At 39.0% G+C, this 19,189-nt stretch overlaps 1 non-coding gene across 1 annotated transcript; it reads left to right on the top strand.

The window, feature by feature from the left end:
* The first annotated feature begins 2,890 nt into the window (after positions 1–2,890).
* Positions 2,891–2,972, top strand: TRNAS-AGA (transfer RNA serine (anticodon AGA)). Its single transcript has one exon. It is a non-coding gene; the product is annotated as a tRNA-Ser (tRNA).
* Positions 2,973–19,189: the final 16,217 nt, after the last annotated feature.

Here is a 19,189-nt window from a genome sequence, read left to right as displayed (position 1 = left end):
GCTGGTTTAAATTGAATTTTGTGCAGAGATTTAAAAGCTCGTGTGAGTGTGAGTTTTCATCAGAGCTGCCTCCTGGTGTTATTACTGCAACAATATTATTTGCTATATTCCTCCATTTTAGGTGCCTTAAGTTGAAATCCCCCAGGAGCAAGATGTTGGGTGCAGGAGCTGGAAGATTTTCCAGACAGTGGTCAATTTTTAACAGCTGTTCCTGGAATTGCTGGGATGTTGCATCCGGAGGCTTGTAGACTACCACAATGACTAGGTTTTGGTTCTCGACCTTTACTGCTAAAACTTCCACTACATCATTTGAGGCATTAAGCAGTTCTGTGCAAACAAGTGACTCTGCAATGTACAGGCCAACCCCCCCCCCCCTTTTGCCTGTTCACTCTGTCACATCTGTATAGGTTGTAACCTGGGATCCATATTTCGTTGTCCAAGTGATCCTTTATGTGGGTCTCAGTGAAAGCCGCGAACATTGCCTTTGCCTCTGCAAGCAGTCCACGGATGAAAGGTATTTTGTTGTTTGTTGCTGGCTTTAGACCCTGTATATTTGCAAAGAAGAATGTTATCGGACTGGTGGTATTGTTGGTACTGGGGGGGGATTTTTTTTCCGGCATTAGTATCTGTATCTGTTGGTTTGGAGTGGAGGCCATCGACTGTGGTTCCACTCCAGGAATGACTGGATTTGGTGTACGATTTCTGCCATTTCCTGCCAGTTTTTTTTCCTTCCTGGCACTAAAAAACCTCTCCCTCTTGAGTGGCTGTGGCTACCCAGGTTTTCCCATGGCCTGGATGTTTTGTATCTTTTTGTCCCCTTTAGATGGTATGCCTGGCAATTTAAGTTATAGCACAGTCTTTCCTGTACTGAAGAGGTACACATTTCAGGGTGAAAAAGCTTACAGGAAGGGAGTTTGCATTTTCCTGTTGTCATATGGGCATGGCATTTTCTAGGGTGGTCATAGTTGCATGTCCCATCTGTTTTTCCAGATTTCCCATGCCAGCAGATACCAAGTGCATAGTATGTGCACAAGCTTGGTTTCCGCTTGCCTTGGGTTTCTGTGACTGTATTCCCTGTTGGTGCATGTTTCCCTGTCTTACTTCTATCCTCCCTAGCACCAACAATGGAGCTCCCACCAGTTGTTTTTGGTAATTTATCCTCAGTATTGCTATTGGAGTCCTCTTGTTTGCTATTTCCTGCGGTATTTCTAGTTTGCAATATTGGTTTTATCTTATCTTTGACTACACTTGTTTCCCTACTATGGCTCCTGTCCCCTATGAGGTCATTTATATGTATTCCTTCCTGCGTATAATTCCCGACTACCTGGACAAAATCTCCAGCTTCACCATTACTGTCTCCCAGGACAGTATCTCCAGCTTCACCATTACTGTCTCCCAGGACAGTATCTCCAGCTTCACCATTTCTGTCTCCCAGGACAGCACCTCCAGCTTCACCATTACTGTCTCCCAGGACAGCACTATCAGCCCCACATTTACTGACTACCAGGACATCACCTCCAGCCTTACAGTTTCTGACTACATGGCCAGTATCAAGGGCAGTACCATTCAGCCCAGACTTTTTATGTTCCCATCTGTTGTAGAAAGCTTCCAGGTTTTCTATGAAAGCAGCTTTGATGTTGTCCTCTTTTAATACCCTTGTGATTTTAGTCCACAGATTTTCCTCATTTGGGCATACCCAAAAACACTTCTCTGTTTTAATACTGCTTGTAGCTAGTTCTTGAATATCTGCACAAGGGGCGTGACACCAATTTCCACAAAAATGACAATTTATCCATGTGGAAGCCCGTTTGTTTGACTGACCACAGACTACACACAGCTTCATAATGATTTGAATGGTTGATTTACTGCAATTCTACTAGCAACCTCTTGAATATTCTATTAATAACCTTAAATGAAGCTCTAGCTATTTGTATTTCTGTTTCTAACTGTTTTTGTATATTGGACAGCTTACCGTCACGTTCCTGATTTTTAATGTTTGTGTTTATAAGGGCGCCTACAACCCCATCCGTTTACAGTCTGCTTTATTGTCCAACGAAACCGTTTGAAACCAGTCCCGGGTTCGGACCAGTCAAGGGTTCGGACCAGTCGATCTGATCTGATCAGTGGGTCACTTATTTAAAACATACTGGTCGGTGATTTGAGCTAACACATGAAGGATCTACTGGAAATTATCTACCCGAGTAATATGTGATTTGACTGATACAAAAGTATAACTTGCGTGTTGAAGAAATCGGTGACTGCTGGCAGCTCCTACAATGACGAACGGTCGACCTCAACCCTTGTTTATCAATCGCTGTATCTAGCTTTTCTATTTTTTTTTTTTCCGTCTCCACCACAATAAATGCTATATTATCACTTCTGCTATTCACTGGTATCACTAGATTATATGCGAGTACACTAGCAGGCCAGGAAGATTATTAAAACAGCTGACCTGTTAAGTTTCTGGTGACTTCTGGCACCTGCCTCTATAGGCTTATCACTTCATTTACAAATTCACCTGTTTTCAAATGACACTTTAGCCTTTATCATCAATATACTAGGGAGCCACTGTATATATATATATATATATATATATATATATATATATATATATATATATATATATATATAATTGATTTTCATATTATCGGGACATGAGCTCCTGTCTTCTATGTGCGAGTTATTTATTAATGCACTGTATGGAAATAAGTCACTCTGTCTGACTTTTTTGGGTTATCCCAGGTTCTCTACACATATGCTGCTATGTATGATAACTCTATGTAACTGTATTTGTGTATACCTGAATAAACTTACTTACTTACTTATATTAGGTTAACATTAATTTAAGCAAATTTAGATTATTTAAATTTGTCAGTAGTAAAACTAATACGCAGTGATGGCCGAGTGGTTAAGGCGTCTGACTAGAAATCAGATGGGATCTTCCCGCGTAGGTTCGAATCCTACTCACTGCGGAGAGTTCGGTTTTGAGATTATAAATGGAATTATATTAAGAAAGGAATGGAATATAGAGTTTATGACTCACTCAAGTGTCAGCTCAAAAGTAAAAGACAAGGGTTCGATATCAACACGAGAAGAAGAACGAGGTGTTTGCTTACATCTAATGCTCTTGTTCACCTAACAGGTAAACAGGTACTTAGAGAAGTAATTTTATTCAGGTATACACCAATAGTTACATAGACTATCATACATAGCAGCATATGTGTAGAGAACCTGGGATAACCCAAAAAAGTCAGAGTGACTTATTTCCACTGGGGTCCTTTGATGCTAGATGACTCGCAGGTCAGGTTCTGGGGAAAAAGTGTTCAAAGAACCCATAAAAAAATAAGTCAGACTGAGTGGCTTCCTAGAGTTATTCCATGTTATGAACCTACAGGAATAATAATCCGAATAAAACCGTCTATAGTTTTGAGTCCCATAAGTTCTATCTTATTTTATTATAAACTAACCATAACTTGTCCTCAATAATTCTACCTCACTTTAAGAAATACTCAATTGCCCAATTTTATTCTAAAATCCCTATTATTGCCCAATTTTGCTTTAAACTATATTGATCAAACTTGAAGATTGAGACACTTATGCAGCATATGGGAATCTTTATTCAGGAAACGTTTCGCCACACAGTGGCTTCATCAGTCCAATACAAAGAGGAAGGCGTAAGGAGAGGAGGAGTATGAGGTAATCAGTCCCTCAACCTGGAGTCGATGAAGCCACTGTGTGGCAAAACGTTTCCTGAATAAAGATTCCCATATGCTGCATAAGTGTCTCAATCTTCAACTTGTCGGTTTTTCAAACCATTCATCACAACTGTCAGACACTGCAGCATCATGGGATCTTGTTACAAAGAATTCTTCAACACTTGTTCAACCTTGGACGAAGACCTACTTCAACTAGTGTATGGTACCACTATGACCCCGCCTCCGCCTGCTTCACCTCACCTCACTACAGTATATAAGCCACGTCTACGGCCCTATGCTGTACATTCTACAAGATTGATGGACTGAACACATCGACTCCAGGTTGAGGGACTGATTACCTCATTCTCCTCCTCTCCTTACGCCTTCCTCTTTGTATTAGACTGATGAAGCCACTGTGTGGCGAAATGTTTCCTGAATAAAGATTCCCATATGCTGCGTAAGTGTCTCAATCTTCAACTTGTCGGTTTTTCAAACCATTCATCACAACTGATCAAACTTATTGTAAACTTCTTTTATTGACCATTTTTATTCTATACTTTTTTAAAATAGTATTTCCAACTGCAACTTTTATATTATCCTGTCTACCATCTTACTAGCATATTATAACCAAGTCATTGCCATTTTTATTTTTATCATTTTTTTTATTATTCTTTTGTTACCTTAACTTGTGTATTTTATCTTGTCAATTTAAATCTAGTTATACTCTAATTCTTGTAAACAACTTATATAACACCTTAGTGCAATTACTTGAGAGTCTTGTGCCTTTTTTATATTATTAGATTAAACTCAGTTGTACTATAGCTCATTGTAGCTCAATACATAGTCAATACCAATTTCATTATATTAGACCATAGTGCAATTACTAGTGAGAGACTGGTGCTATTTTTAATTTGTATTTTTATATTATTAGATTAAATCTAGTTGTACTATAGCTCATTCTAGCTCAAAACATAGACTCCACAAAAGTCATTATATTAGACCTTAGTGCAATTGCAAGTGAGAGTCTTGTTCTATTTTTAATTTGTATTTTTATATTACTAGTTTATACCTAGTTGTACTTTAGTTCATTCCAGCACAACACACAGACAACATCAACTTCATTATGTGTATTAGTGACTATACTCTATATGACCAAAATACTCTAGCTATATACTTATCCAAGCTTCCCACCACTACAAATATCTGTACAAGAACTCACACACAACTCAGGATATAAATAACCATAATTTAAACCTAGAAGATGATTGATCACGTTGACCCTGATCTAAACCTCCATAATCTGACACACAATCAAAACCTATTGGAAAGTAACTGCCTTTATTACACAGCATCACAAGCCATCACTATCCTAAACAATACTAAAAGTCTATCAGTACTTAACTACAACATCAGGTCCTTAAGCAAACACTATGATGACCTCCTGGCACTCCTTGAATCACTAAAGACACCCTTCTCCTGCATTATTCTTACTGAGACCTGGCTTAAGCAGGACACAATAGATATCTACCCTCTACCAGGATACACTGCAGTTCACAACTGCAGACCAAACCAAGTTGGGGTGGTATTGCAATCTATTACTCTTACCAATTATCTTGTATTAGCACCACTTGTTTTAGTGATGAATATGGAGAATACATTTTTGCTAATTTTACTGTAAAATACCTTAAGACACCTATAACAATCGGTGCCATTTACCGGATACCTCACACAAACATCCCAAATTTCAGTGAGAAATTAAAGTCACTAATAACAAACAGACAAATGAATAAACACCACCTTCTCTTAGCTGGAGACTTCAACCTTAACCTTGGCTTACTAGATGATCAGCCTGTAGCTGATTTCATCAACAATATGAACAACACACTTCTCATACCAACAATAACTAAACCAACCAGGCTCACTGAGACAAGTGCAACCATAATAGACCACATATGGACCAATACACTAGCCCCCCTCAAATCAGGGATAATCACAGATAGCACTACAGACCACTACCCTACCTTCCTCCTGACAAACATTAGTAAACCACCACTTGAATACAAGAAAAGTCTCATTTAGACTCCATGATGAGGCCTCAATAAGGAAGTTCACAGCTGACCTAGAGACTGTTGACTGGCCTACAGAATTCTCCAAGGCCAATGGTATTGATGACTGGACAGACATTTTTCTCAACAAATTACTTAGACTATACAACAAACATTGTCCTATAAAAACGAAACAGATCACAAACAAACGGCTTGGTTGCCCATGGCTAACCAGCACCATTCTGAAATCCATTGACAAGAAACACCAATATGAAAAGCAATATGGACAGGGCTTAATACACAAAGATATTCTTAAACACTATTCATCAGTTCTCACCAAAGTAATAAAGAAAGCCAAACAACTATACTACTCCAGTAGATTCACAGACACTAGAGGAGATATAAAAAAGACCTGGAAAACACTCTCTCAGATTCTAGGGACCCACAAACTGAAAAAAAAACAAGAATATTGTCCTAACTAAACCTAATGAAACACCACTACATCCCACTGACACAGCTAACAAGATAAACGACTTCTTCTCAACCATAGGATCTAATCTTGCCAATAAAATCCCACATACCAATGCCCATGCCGGGGACTACCTAGATGGGAATTTCCCAAATTCCTTCTATCTTGCACCAACTGAGCCCAGGGAAGTCACCGAGATTATAAAGTCACTTAAAAATAACTCAGGGAATCTGTCTCATGTCCCACCATTACTGTACAAGCGAGAGGCCCTTGTCCTTTCGCATGCTATTTCATTACTCTTTAACAAGTCACTAGAAACTAGCACCTTCCCAAAACTACTCAAAATGGCAAGGGTTACACCAATGCATAAAGGTGGTGACCCAACAGACTTAAACAACTATAGGCCAATATCAAACTTACCATTGCTATCCAAAATCTTTGAGAAACTCGTGCACAGGAGACTATATTCATTTATAACGGCACAAAACATACTCAACCCCTGCCAATTTGGATTCAGGAAAAATAAAAGCACTAATGATGCAATCATAAAAATGCTAGATCTGCTTTACACAGCATTGGAAAATAAGGAATATCCACTAGGAATTTTTATTTACCTAAGAAAAGCTTTTGACACAGTAGACCACGACATCCTACTCCACAAACTTGACCATTACAGCATAAGAGGCCATGCGCTTGCTTATTTCAAATCTTACCTTACTAATAGGTATCAGTATGTCACCATTAAAGACACAGCATCAACAACACGGCTACTTGATACTGGAGTTCCCCAGGGAAGTGTCCTTGGTCCCCTGCTCTTCCTCATATACATCAATGATCTTCCAAACGTATCCCAACACCTGAAACCCATTCTCTTTGCTGACGACACGACTTATGTCATCTCTCACCCTAATCTTGCCACCCTCAACACTATTGTTAACGAGGAGCTGATCAAAATATCGACTTGGATGACAGCCAATAAACTTACGCTTACACTGACAAAACCTACTGTATTATGTTTGGCAGCAGAGCAGGAGATGCACAAATTAACATTAAGATCGACAACACTCTAATTACCAGACATAATGAGGGCAAATTCCTAGGCCTATACCTTGATAACAACCTGAATTTCAGCACCCATATCCAACACATAACCAAAAAAGTATCCAAAACGGTTGGGATCCTCTCCAAGATACGATACTACGTGCCGCAAAATGCCCTTCTCACACTATACCACTCATTTATTTATCCATACCTCACCTATGCTATTTGTGCTTGGGGATCAACTGCAGCAACACACCTAAAGCCAATAATAACCCAACAAAAAGTTGCAGTAAGAATAATCACTAAATCCCATCCCTGGCAACACCCCCCCCCACTCTTCATAGATCTACATTCAGTACATTCAGTACATTCAGTACATTCACACTTACTACTGTGCAATTTACATCTGCAGGACCTTAAACTCCAATATCAACCTTGACCTAAAATGCTTTCTTGACAGTTGTGACAGAACCCACAGGCATAACACCAGACACAAACATCTCTACGACATTCCCCGTGTCCGACTAAACCTTTACAAAAATTCAATATATGTCAAAGGCCCTAAAATCTGGAACACCCTACCTGAGAACACTAGAACTGCAGACACATTCATCACCTTCAAAACTACCATTATAAAACATCTTATCTCCCTGATACACCCCATCAACTAACTACACGAATACCACCTGGTGGTTCACACACTCACTCACCCATTTGACCATAAACAGAAATATTAACCTCAATCTTAAAATAATGAATCCTGTGATACTCCAATACTGAAACTATGTACTGTGCCAAAACAAAAGCATTCACATTGCTAAACTAGTATTTAGTCACTTAGCCATAATACCAACTTACCTCATAATTTGTAATATTTTAAAATTAAGAATTAAACTAAGTCTGCCCGAAATGCCTAGCCATGCTAGGTGTTCTAGTGGTAAGTAAGTAAGTAAGTAAGTAAGTAAGTTTATTCAGGTATACACAAATACAGTTACATAGAATTATCATACATAGCAGCATATGTGTAGAGAACCTAGGATAACCCAAAAAAGTCAGACAGAGTGACTTATTTCCATTGGGGTCTGTAATCATTATTTAACTACATGTAAACCACACAATAACCAAATTCTGTAAACTCAGCATTGTAATCCTTATAGAGAATAATCTTTGAATTGAATTGAATTGAATTGAATTAAGATTCATAGTAAAATAGTTTAGATATTCAAAAATCCAAAGAAAACCATAAATGTTGCAGTATTCGTAGAAAACGAAGCTTTCTACGGGTAACTTACTGAATAAACCTCCTGGAATGTCTTCATCTAAGATAAGTAAATAAGTAAGTTTATTCAGGTACAGGAACACATAAATGCAGTTACATAAATTATCATACGTAGCGTAGGTTACCTTATTTTCACTGGAGTCCTTGTGATAACTTAATATTTAAAACTTAAAGGTTAAAACTGATGAGTAATTTAACTGTGAAAAGTAGTTATTATAAAATGAGATATATTAGGAGTAATGTAAATTCATTTATTTACATTAATATTAAGGACAGGATTTACATACTACATATTTACTACCAGTCAATTTTACTTTTGTACATTAATCATTATTTTATACTTCCCATAACATTTTGTTGCCAAATTTCCAAGTTTGTATATTCAACTCCAACCTTTATATTATCCTTTGTACCTGTGTACCTGTGCACTTGTGTGCCTCTGTACCTGTGTACCTGTGTACCTGTGTACCATCTTACTATCATATTATAACCAAGACATTGCCATTGTTATTTTTTACTTATTATTCTTTTGGTACTTTAATTTGTGAATTTTATTTTGTCAATTTAAATCTAGTTATACTCTTGATCTTGTCAACAATCTATACCAGACCCTAGTGCAATTGCAAGTACCATTTCAATTTGTATTTTTATATTATAAGTTTATATTATAAGTCCTACTCTAAGATTGTTTTCATATCTTAGTGACTATATTGTGTGTGGAAAATATTTTAATTTTCCGAAGCTATAGCGCCTAATAGGTGTTTAATGTGTCGATATGAGTCAAAAATGTATTTGACAATAGGATAGAACCAAGAGTTCCCTTTGCGCATGCGCGGATGTGCGGGGGTAGAGGTCGACTCGGGGCATGGGGGAGGCGGGAGTGTTTTGAATGTAGTGAGGAGGCTGGGAAAGCATGGAACCAGGAAATTGGCGTTCACGGCAGCCTAAGGATTAATATAGGCCTCATTTCATAATAGGAAGTGTCGTAACTGTTCCTGGTGGAGAGTGAGGGAACGTGATTTACGGGACAACCGTAATAGAGTGGTAAAATGAGTGAATAAGGGTAGGACCGGGTGACTGGCGTGTCGCCATGGACTGTGTCCCGGGGAAAAATACCCATGATTTAATCATCACTCATCGGTCTCAAATCTTAATGGAGTGGCCTCCAGTGTGTATAATAATTATGAGACATTAAACCGTCTTGTAAATCGTAATGTAATCAGTGATAATAACACTAATTTAAGGAATCATTGAAGCGATATGAACTGCCATTCCCAGAGTGTGTGTGCACATGTTTACCTCACTGTTCCTGTCCTGAGGATAGTGAAGGCTTTATGGAGTCACAACTTCTAAACCAGGACAAACCGGCGGATACCTCGTCCTGCTGGAATAAGAACCGTGTCGGTGTAGCAGGACATCGAAATGAGATGGTGAATGGAGGAAATAAGGAGTATCAATCACCCACAGTTAAGTAACCCTTCTAGTTATAGCAGACTGATACTGGCCAGTTAGGTATGTTGTAATTGGATAGGTTATGAGTGATCCAGCTACATCAAGTGACCACCAGAGAATATCTGGTAAGTGGTGAGATTATGTACAAGTGTTTTTCCTTGATGGATATATCCATGTGTAACCTACCCCACCCCCCCTTCATTCAGTTAAACTAATATAATCTATACAGTCCACAATTAATTAGTAGCGCCGTACTTGAGGGTGCTACCCAATTTATACTGGTCTCGGATAGATATGGATAAGAGTGTGAGGGTCGAGGGGCCACCTGCAGTGACCAGAGGTGGTTAAGTTTTCTCACATGTCTACACGGGTGACTACGGTAAACAATATAGTTGTTGTCTCCCAAGGAGATTACTCGTATGCATGTAATGTTGAGGTATGTACAAGTAATCACCCTAGAAAATTTTCCATATTGTGTGTGCAATTAGTGTATATTTCAATTATATTATTGTTCATGGCCCTTAACTATCTTTTGCTAACTAGTACCAACTACCTCATATATTTTTTTTTTCTACTTTTTTTTATTATACTCTAATTCTTGTAAACAACTTATATAAGACCTTAGTGCAATTACAATTGAGAGTCTTGTGCTTTTTTTATATTATTAGATTAAACTCAGTTGTACTATAGCTCATTCTAGCTCAATACATAGTCAATACCAAATTCATTATATTAGACCATAGTGTAATTACTAGTGAGAGTCTGGTGCTATTTTTAATTTGTATTTTTATATTATTAGATTAAACCTAGTTGTACTATAGCTCATTCTAGCTCAATACATAGACTGTACCAAAGTCATTACATTAGACCTTAGTGAAATTACAAGTGAGAGTCTTGTGCTATTTTTAATTTGTTTTTTTTATATTATTAGTTTATACCTAGTTGTATTTTAGCTCATTCCAGCACAACACATAGACAACACCAACTCCATTATGTGTATTAGTGACTATACTCTACATGACCAAAATGCTATAGCTATACACTTGTCCAAACTTCCCACCACTACAGATATCAGTACTAAAACTCAACCCACAACTCAGGATATAAATAACCATAATTTAAACCTAGAAGATGATTGATCACGTTTACCCTGATCTAAACCTCCATAATCTGACACACAATCAAAACCTATTGGAAATTAACTGCATTTACTACACAGCATCACAAGCCACCACTATCCTAAACAATGCTAAAAGTCTATCAGTACTTAACTACAACATCAGGTCCTTAAGCAAACACTATGATGACCTCCTGGCACTCCTTGAATCACTAAAGACACCCTTCTCCTGCATTATTCTTACTGAGACCTGGCTTAAGTAGGACATAATAGATATCTGCCCTCTACCAGGATACACAGCAATCCACAACTGCAGACCATACCAAGTTGGGGGTGGTGTTGCAATCTATTACTCTAACCAATTATCTTGTATTAGCACCACTTGCTTTAGTGATGAATATGGAGAATACATTTTTGCTAATTTTACTGTAAAAAAAACCTTAAGACGCATATAACAATCGGTGCCATTTACCGGATACCTCACACAAACATCCCAAATTTCAGTGAGAAACTAAAGGCACTAATAACAAACAGACAAATGAATAAGCACCACCTTCTCTTAGCTGGAGACTTCAACATCAACCTTGGCCTACTAGATGATCAGCCTGTAACTGATTTCATCAACAATATGAACAACACACTTCTCATACCAACAATAACTAAACCAACCAGGCTTACTGAAACAAGTGCAACCATAATAGACCACATATGGACCAATATACTAGCCCCCCTTAAATCAGGGATAATCACAGATAGCACTACAGACCACTACCCTACCTTCCTCTTGACAAACATTAGTAAACCACAACTTGAATACAGCAAAGTTTCATTTAGACTCCATGATGAGGCCTCAATAAGGAAGTTCACAGCTGACCTAGAGACTGTTGACTGGCCTACAGAATTCTCCAAGGCCAATGGTATTGATGACTGGACAGACATTTTTCTTAACAAATTACTTAGACTATACAACAAACATTGTCCTATAAAAACGAAACAGATCACAAACAAACTGCTTGGTTGCCCATGGCTAACAAGCACCATTCTGAAATCCATTGATAAGAAACACCAATATGAAAAGCAATATAGACAGGGCTTAATACACAAAGATATTCTTAAACACTATTCATCAGTTCTCACCAAAGTAATAAAGAAAGCCAAACAACTATACTACTCCAGTAGATTCACTGACACAAGAGGAGATATAAAAAAGACCTGGAAAACACTCTCTCAGATTCTAGGGACCCACAAACTGAAAAAAAAAAGAATATTCCCTAACTAAACCTAATGAAACACCACTGCATCCCACTGACACAGCTAACAAGATAAACGACTTCTTCTCAACCATAGGTTCTAATCTCGCCAATAAAATCCCATGCACCAATGCCCATGCCGGGGACTACCTAGATGGGAATTTCCCAAATTCCTTCTATCTTGCTCCAACTGAGCCCATGGAAGTCACCGAGATTATAAAGTCACTTAAAAATAACTCAGGGAATCTGTCTCATGTCCCACCATTATTGTACAAGAGAGAGGCCCATGTCCTCTCGCATGCTATCTCATTACTTTTTAACAAGTCACTAGAAACTAGCACCTTCCCGAAACTACTCAAGACGGCAAGGGTTACACCATTACATAAAGGTGGTGACCCTACAGATTTAAACAACTATAAGCCAATATCAAACTTACCATTGCTATCCAAAATCTTTGAGAAACTCGTGCACAGGAGACTATATTCATTTATAACGGCACAAAACATACTCAACCCCTGCCAATTTGGATTCAGGAAAAATAAAAGCACTAACGATGCAATCATAAAACTGCTAGAGCTGCTTTACACAGCATTGGAAAATAAGGAATATCCACTAGGAATTTTTATTGACCTAAGAAAAGCTTTTGATGCAGTAGACCATGGCATCCTAGTCCACAAACTTGACCATTATGGTATAAGAGGCCATGCGCTTGCATATTTCAAATCTTACCTTACTAATAGGTATCAGTATGTCACCATTAAAGACACAGCATCAACAACACGGCCATTTGATACTGGAGTTCCACAGGGAAGTGTCCTTGGTCCCCTGCTCTTCCTCATATACATCAATGATCTTCCAAACGTATCTCAACACCTGAACCCCGTTCTCTTTGCTGACGACACGACTTATGTCATCTCTCACCCTAATCTTGCCACCCTCAACACCATTGTTAATGAGGAGCTGATCAAAATATCGACTTGGATGACAGCCAATAAACTTACGCTTAACACTGACAAAACCTACTACATTATGTTTGGTAGCAGAGCAGGAGATGCGCAAATTAACATTAAGATCGACAACACTCTAATTGCCAGGCATAATGAGGGTAAATTCCTAGGCCTATACCTCGACAACAACCTGAACTTCAGCACCCATATCCAACACATAACCAAAAAAGTATCCAAAACGGTTGGGATCCTCTCCAAGATACGATACTACGTGCCACAAACTGCCCTTCTCACACTATACCATTCACTTATATATCCATACCTCACCTATGCTATCTGTGCTTGGGGTTCAACTGCAGCAACACACCTAAAGCCAATAATAACCCAATAAAAAGCCGCAGTAAGAATAATCACTAAATCCCATCCGTGGCAACACACCCCCCCACTCTTCATAGATCTAAACTTACTCCCTGTTCAGTACATCCACACTTACTACTGTGCAATCTACATCTACAGGACCTTAAATTCCAATATTAACCTTGACTTAAAATGCTTTCTTGATAGTTGCGACAGAACCCACAGGCATAACACCAGACACAAACATCTGTATGACATTCCCTGTGTCCGACTAAACCTTTGCAAAAATTCAATGTATGTCAAAGGCCCTAAAATCTGGAACACCCTACCTGAAAATTCTAAAACTGCAGACACATTCATCACCTTCAAAACTACCATCAGAAAACATCTCCCTGATACACCCTGTCAACTAATTACACGAATACCACCTGGTGTTTAACACTTACACTCACTCACCCATTTGACCATAAACAGAAATATCAATCTCAATCTCAAAATAATGAATCTTAACTAGTCATAAGTTGGCCTGTGATACTCCAATACTGAAACTATGTATAGTGCCAAAACAAAAGCATTCACATTGCTAAACTCACAAACTAGTATTTAGTCACTTAGCCATAATACCAATTTACCTCATAATTTTGTAATATTTTAAACTTAAGATTTAATTTAAGTCTGCCCGAAATACCTAGCCGTGCTAAGTGTTCTAGTGGTACACTCTGTAATTATTATTTTACTACATGTAAACCACACAATAACCAAATTCTGTAAACTCAGCATTGTAATCCTTATAGAGAATAAACTTTGAATTTGAATTGAATTTGATCATAGTTTAGGTGTCCCATAGCTGGATCGCTAGTGCACCTCAGCCCACGCACTGAGGTCCGGAGTTCATATCTCCGGTTCGGCTGGAAAACATTAGGGACGTATTTCCATAAGACACCTGCTGTCCCTGTTCATCCATCAATATAAAATGGGTACCTGAGTATTAGTCGACTGGTGTGGGTCGCATCCTGGGACAAAACTGACCTAATTTGCACGAAATGTTCAGCATAACAAGCGGCTTTCTATATAGTAGTTTGTCATTGATGTCAGCTAGGCCTGTATACCTTGTACATGTATTTGTAGAAATAAAGGTTATTATTATTATTATTATTATTATTATTATTATTATTATTATTATTATTATTATTATCATAGTACATGTTAGATACACAAGAAATCACGCTTCTCCCTTTCTGTAGCCACATTCCCCCTCAAGGAAGGTTCCTTGACGCTGGTGAGGGGCTCTAGATCTAGGTAATTGGATCTGTGCTCATATTCCCTGAATTAAACCTGAATACCTTCCATTCCCCTCCCCACAGAAGATGTATAATCCTATGGGCTTAGCGCTCCCTTTGATTATAATAATGTAGCCACATTCATTTGGTAGGTAAGACACAGACAACATTATTCCGAAATGTTTCGCCTACACAGTAGGCTTCTTCAGTCGAGTACAGAAAGTAGGCAGGAACAGTAGAGATGTGAAGACGATGTAATCAGTCCATCACCCTTGAAGTCGTAGATTTGAGGTTGTCAGTCCCTCAGCCTGGAGAAGTTCTGTTCCTAACCTCTTTAACTGGTGCAATATTATCGATGACAGTGAACATTGTTTTGAATTTTTCCCAGGTATCATTTACATCGGTGCAACTTGTTATCACTGTCCAGTCACAATTTTGTAGCCTATTTACCAGATTTTCTGTACTCTAGTTTCTAGTTGGCCTCATTTTTTTCATGCAATAAATGATGAAATGATCACTAAGACCTGTAGTAATGACGCCTGACTGACTAATGTTATCAGAGCGGTTACATAGTATGTGGTCGAGTATGGTGGCTGAGAATGTGTGATCCTGGTTGGTGCATTAATTGGTTGACTGTAACTATTTAATCCCAGAATTTGCTTATACCCGTTACACAGCCTGTTATTTTGCTGCTGAAAACTTATACTGAAGTCTCGGAATTGCTATCACTTCCGGACAAGAGTCTCGAAAAGTCCTCTAAGAACTGATCATGGGTGGGGAGGGGCGGTAACTAGTTCCTACTAGGATTGGTTTAGTCTTGGGCAGCAACACCTCAAACCATAGAATCTCCAGTTTATTGTCATTCAGTCAGGTCTTGGGTTGTAGGCTAAGTAATTTCTTACATAGGTACATACCCCACCACCTTTTCTATTCCTATATAAACGCTTATGTTGTGACCTTCGAAGGATTGTAGACAATGGAGAACACCTTTTGTGGATTCCGTCTTCAGATGCATGATAGAACTGACGAATTCGCTAAGTTAAATGATTTCAAAGAGGGAGTAGATTACAATCTTGGGCTGTCAGTTAGCAGTTTGACAACAATATTACGAAAAGAACTTCAACTGAACTTTATTAACTGGAGACTCAAGGATATTGACACCAGTCAGTCCATCTATTATCATTCTATCATGCAGGAGGAGCCACATGTCTCTGGTGCATCCAGCAAAATAAACACTCTTAGATGGCACACTCGCAAATTATTTACGCTGATGGTTCTGTTCACCAATCCACTGGTGCAGCTGGTAGTGCTGCTGTTGTCGTACAGAGTGATGGCTCTCTTAAAGAAATTAGAGCACGCATCAATAATTGGGCCTCTACCCTGTTTGCCATACTCCTTGCACTGAAATGCATCTATGTATCAAAGATTGACAGTTTAATTGTAACTGATTCTCTGTCATCCATAAATGCTCTCAACTCATTAAGCATAAATTGTGGCATGCTTGTGTCAGAAGCCAGACACAGGTATGGTAGGATTGTGGACAGCGGAGTCACAGGTATGGTAGGATTGTGGACAGCGGAGTCAGAGTGCACATTCTGTGGATTCCATCTCACATTGGTCTTCAGATGCATGATAGAACTGATAAATTGGCTAAGCTGTATGCTTTCAAAGAGGGAGTAGATTACAATCTTGGCTTGTCAGGTAGTAGTTTGAGAACAATAATACGAAAAGAACTTCAACTGAATATTATGGACTTAAGGCTCAGGGAGATTGACACCAGTGAGTCCATCTATCATCATTCTATCATGCAGGAGGAGCCACATGTCTATGGTGCATCCAACAAAATAAGCAGACTCTTGGATGTCACTACCGCCCGGCTCCGGCTGGGTTACAAGTATCTTTGGCAGGTTAAATCACCACCACCAGATGTAGACCAAACGAAATGTAAACTTTGCCAGATGGACTATTGTCACACCCTGCGTCATTATATACTGGAGTGCGATAAAATTAATGAATTTAGAAACAACTCACTCAGAAGTGTTCAAGAAATGGCTAAGTATTTTATCCACAGTGGTATATTACAGACCATTCTGGAGAAATACCCTGACTTTGCTAGCTGTAAATAAAGCATTACCACATGTGTGCATGTGTGTGTGTGTGTGTGTGTGTGTGTGTGTGTGTGTGTGTGTGTGTGTGTGTGTGTGTGTGTGTGTGTGTGTGTGTGTGTGTGTGTGTGTGTGTGTGTGTGTGTGTGTGTGTGTGTGTATGTGTGTGTGCACTCACCTAGTTGAGATTGCAGGGGTCGAGTCCAAGCTCCTGTGTGTGTGTGTGTGTGTACTCACCTCACCTATTTGTACTCACCTATTTGTGGTTGCAGGGGTCGAGTCTTAGCTCCTGGCCCCGCCTCTTCACCGGTGTGTGTGTGTGTGTGTGTGTGTGTGTGTGTTTGTGTGTGTGTTTGTGTGTATGTGTATGAGTGTGTGTGTGTGTGTGTGTGTGTGTGTGTGTGTATGTGTGTGTGTGTGTGTGTGTATGAGTGTGTGTGCGTGTGTGTGTATGTGTGTTTATGTGTGTGTGTGTGTGTATGAATTTGTATATGTGTGTGTGTGTGTGTGTGTGTACTCACCTAGTTGAGGTTGCGGGGGTCGAGTCCGAGCTCCTGTGTGTGTGTGTGTGTGTGTGTGTGTGTGTGTGACTCAACAATCAACATTTACACCAATAACTCACTACAGTTGTGACCGGGTGTGGAAGTGTGAATTGCTCATTACTCTAAAATTTGTTCATGATTGTAGCCATGTATAAACGTAAGTAACCATTCTTACGGTATTCATTACCTTTGTAACTTGTGAGTTCATTACCTTGTACCTAGTTCAGCCATCAAAACTTTGGGGCCCGGTCCCTGGACCCAATGTGTACCTCTGTAATCTGTAAATACCTTTGTAACTTGTCATGATTGTGACCAGACCTACCTGGAGTTCATTACCTTTGTAAATTGTGAATTCATTACCTCTGTAACTTGCTCAGCTATCAAAACTTTGAGGCCCAGTCCCTGGACCCATTATGTACCTCTGTAATCTTTTGACTACCGCCCACAGGATGGGTATGGGGTGCATAATAAACATATTAAACTAAACTAACTCTTGGATGTCACTACCGCCCGGCTCCGGCTGGGTTACAAGTATCTTTGGGAGGTTAAGGAAGGAACACGGCATCAGAACTACTAGCACAAGCTAGTCAGGTCTAACTCACACCCACCCACATCCACTCATGTATTTATCTAACCTATTTTTAAAACTACAAAACTTTTTAGCTTCTATGACGGTACTCTGGAGTTTGTTCCACTCATCCACAACTCTATTACCAAACCAGTGTTTTCCTATATCCTTCCTGAATCTGAATTTTTCCAACTTGAAACCATTGCTGCGAGTCCTGTCTTGGCTGGATATTTTTAGCACGGTATTTACATCCCCTTCATTTATTCCTGTTTTCCATTTATGCTGGGAGGCAGTTAAACACTCTTGGGCCCCTGACACTTATTGTGCTGTCTCTTATCGTGCTAGTGGCGCCCCTGCTTTTCATTGTGGGGATGTTGCATCGTCTACCGAGTCTTTTGCTTTTATAGGGAGTGATTTTCGTGTGTAAGTTTGGTACTGATCCCTCTAGGATTTTACAAGTGTATATAATCATGTATCTCTCCCACCTGCGTTCTAGTGAGTACAGGTTGAGGAACTTCAAGCATTCCCAGTAATTGAAGTATTTTATCGCATTTATGTGTGCCGTGAAGATTCTCTGTACATTTTCTAGGTCAGCAATTTTACTTGCCTTGAAAAGTGCTGTTAGTGTACAGCAATATTCCAGCCTAGAGAGAACAAGCGAAATGAAGAGTGTCATCATGGGCTTGGCATTCCTAGTTTTGGAGGTTCTCATTACCCATCCTGTCATTTTTCTAGCAGATGCGATTGATACAATGATGAGGTCTTTGAAAGTGATATCCTCTGACATTATCACTATTAGTTTTTCGCTCTATTGTGTAGTTGGAATTTGTTTTATACTCTGATATAGTTTTAATTTCCTCACGTTTTCCATATCGGAATAATTGAAATCTCTCATCATTAAATTTCATATTATTTTCTACGTCCCATTTAAAAATTTGGTTGATGTCCGCCTGGAGTTTTGCAGTGTCTTCAGTGGAGGATACTGTCATGCAGATTTGGGTGTCATCTGAGAAGGAAGACATGGTGCTGTAGCTTACATCCC

The sequence above is a fragment of the Cherax quadricarinatus genome, chromosome 3 (genome assembly GCF_038502225.1).
Source record: "Cherax quadricarinatus isolate ZL_2023a chromosome 3, ASM3850222v1, whole genome shotgun sequence".
In the NCBI taxonomy this organism is placed as follows: domain Eukaryota; kingdom Metazoa; phylum Arthropoda; class Malacostraca; order Decapoda; family Parastacidae; genus Cherax; species Cherax quadricarinatus.
This window is presented reverse-complemented; position numbering and strand designations above follow the sequence as displayed.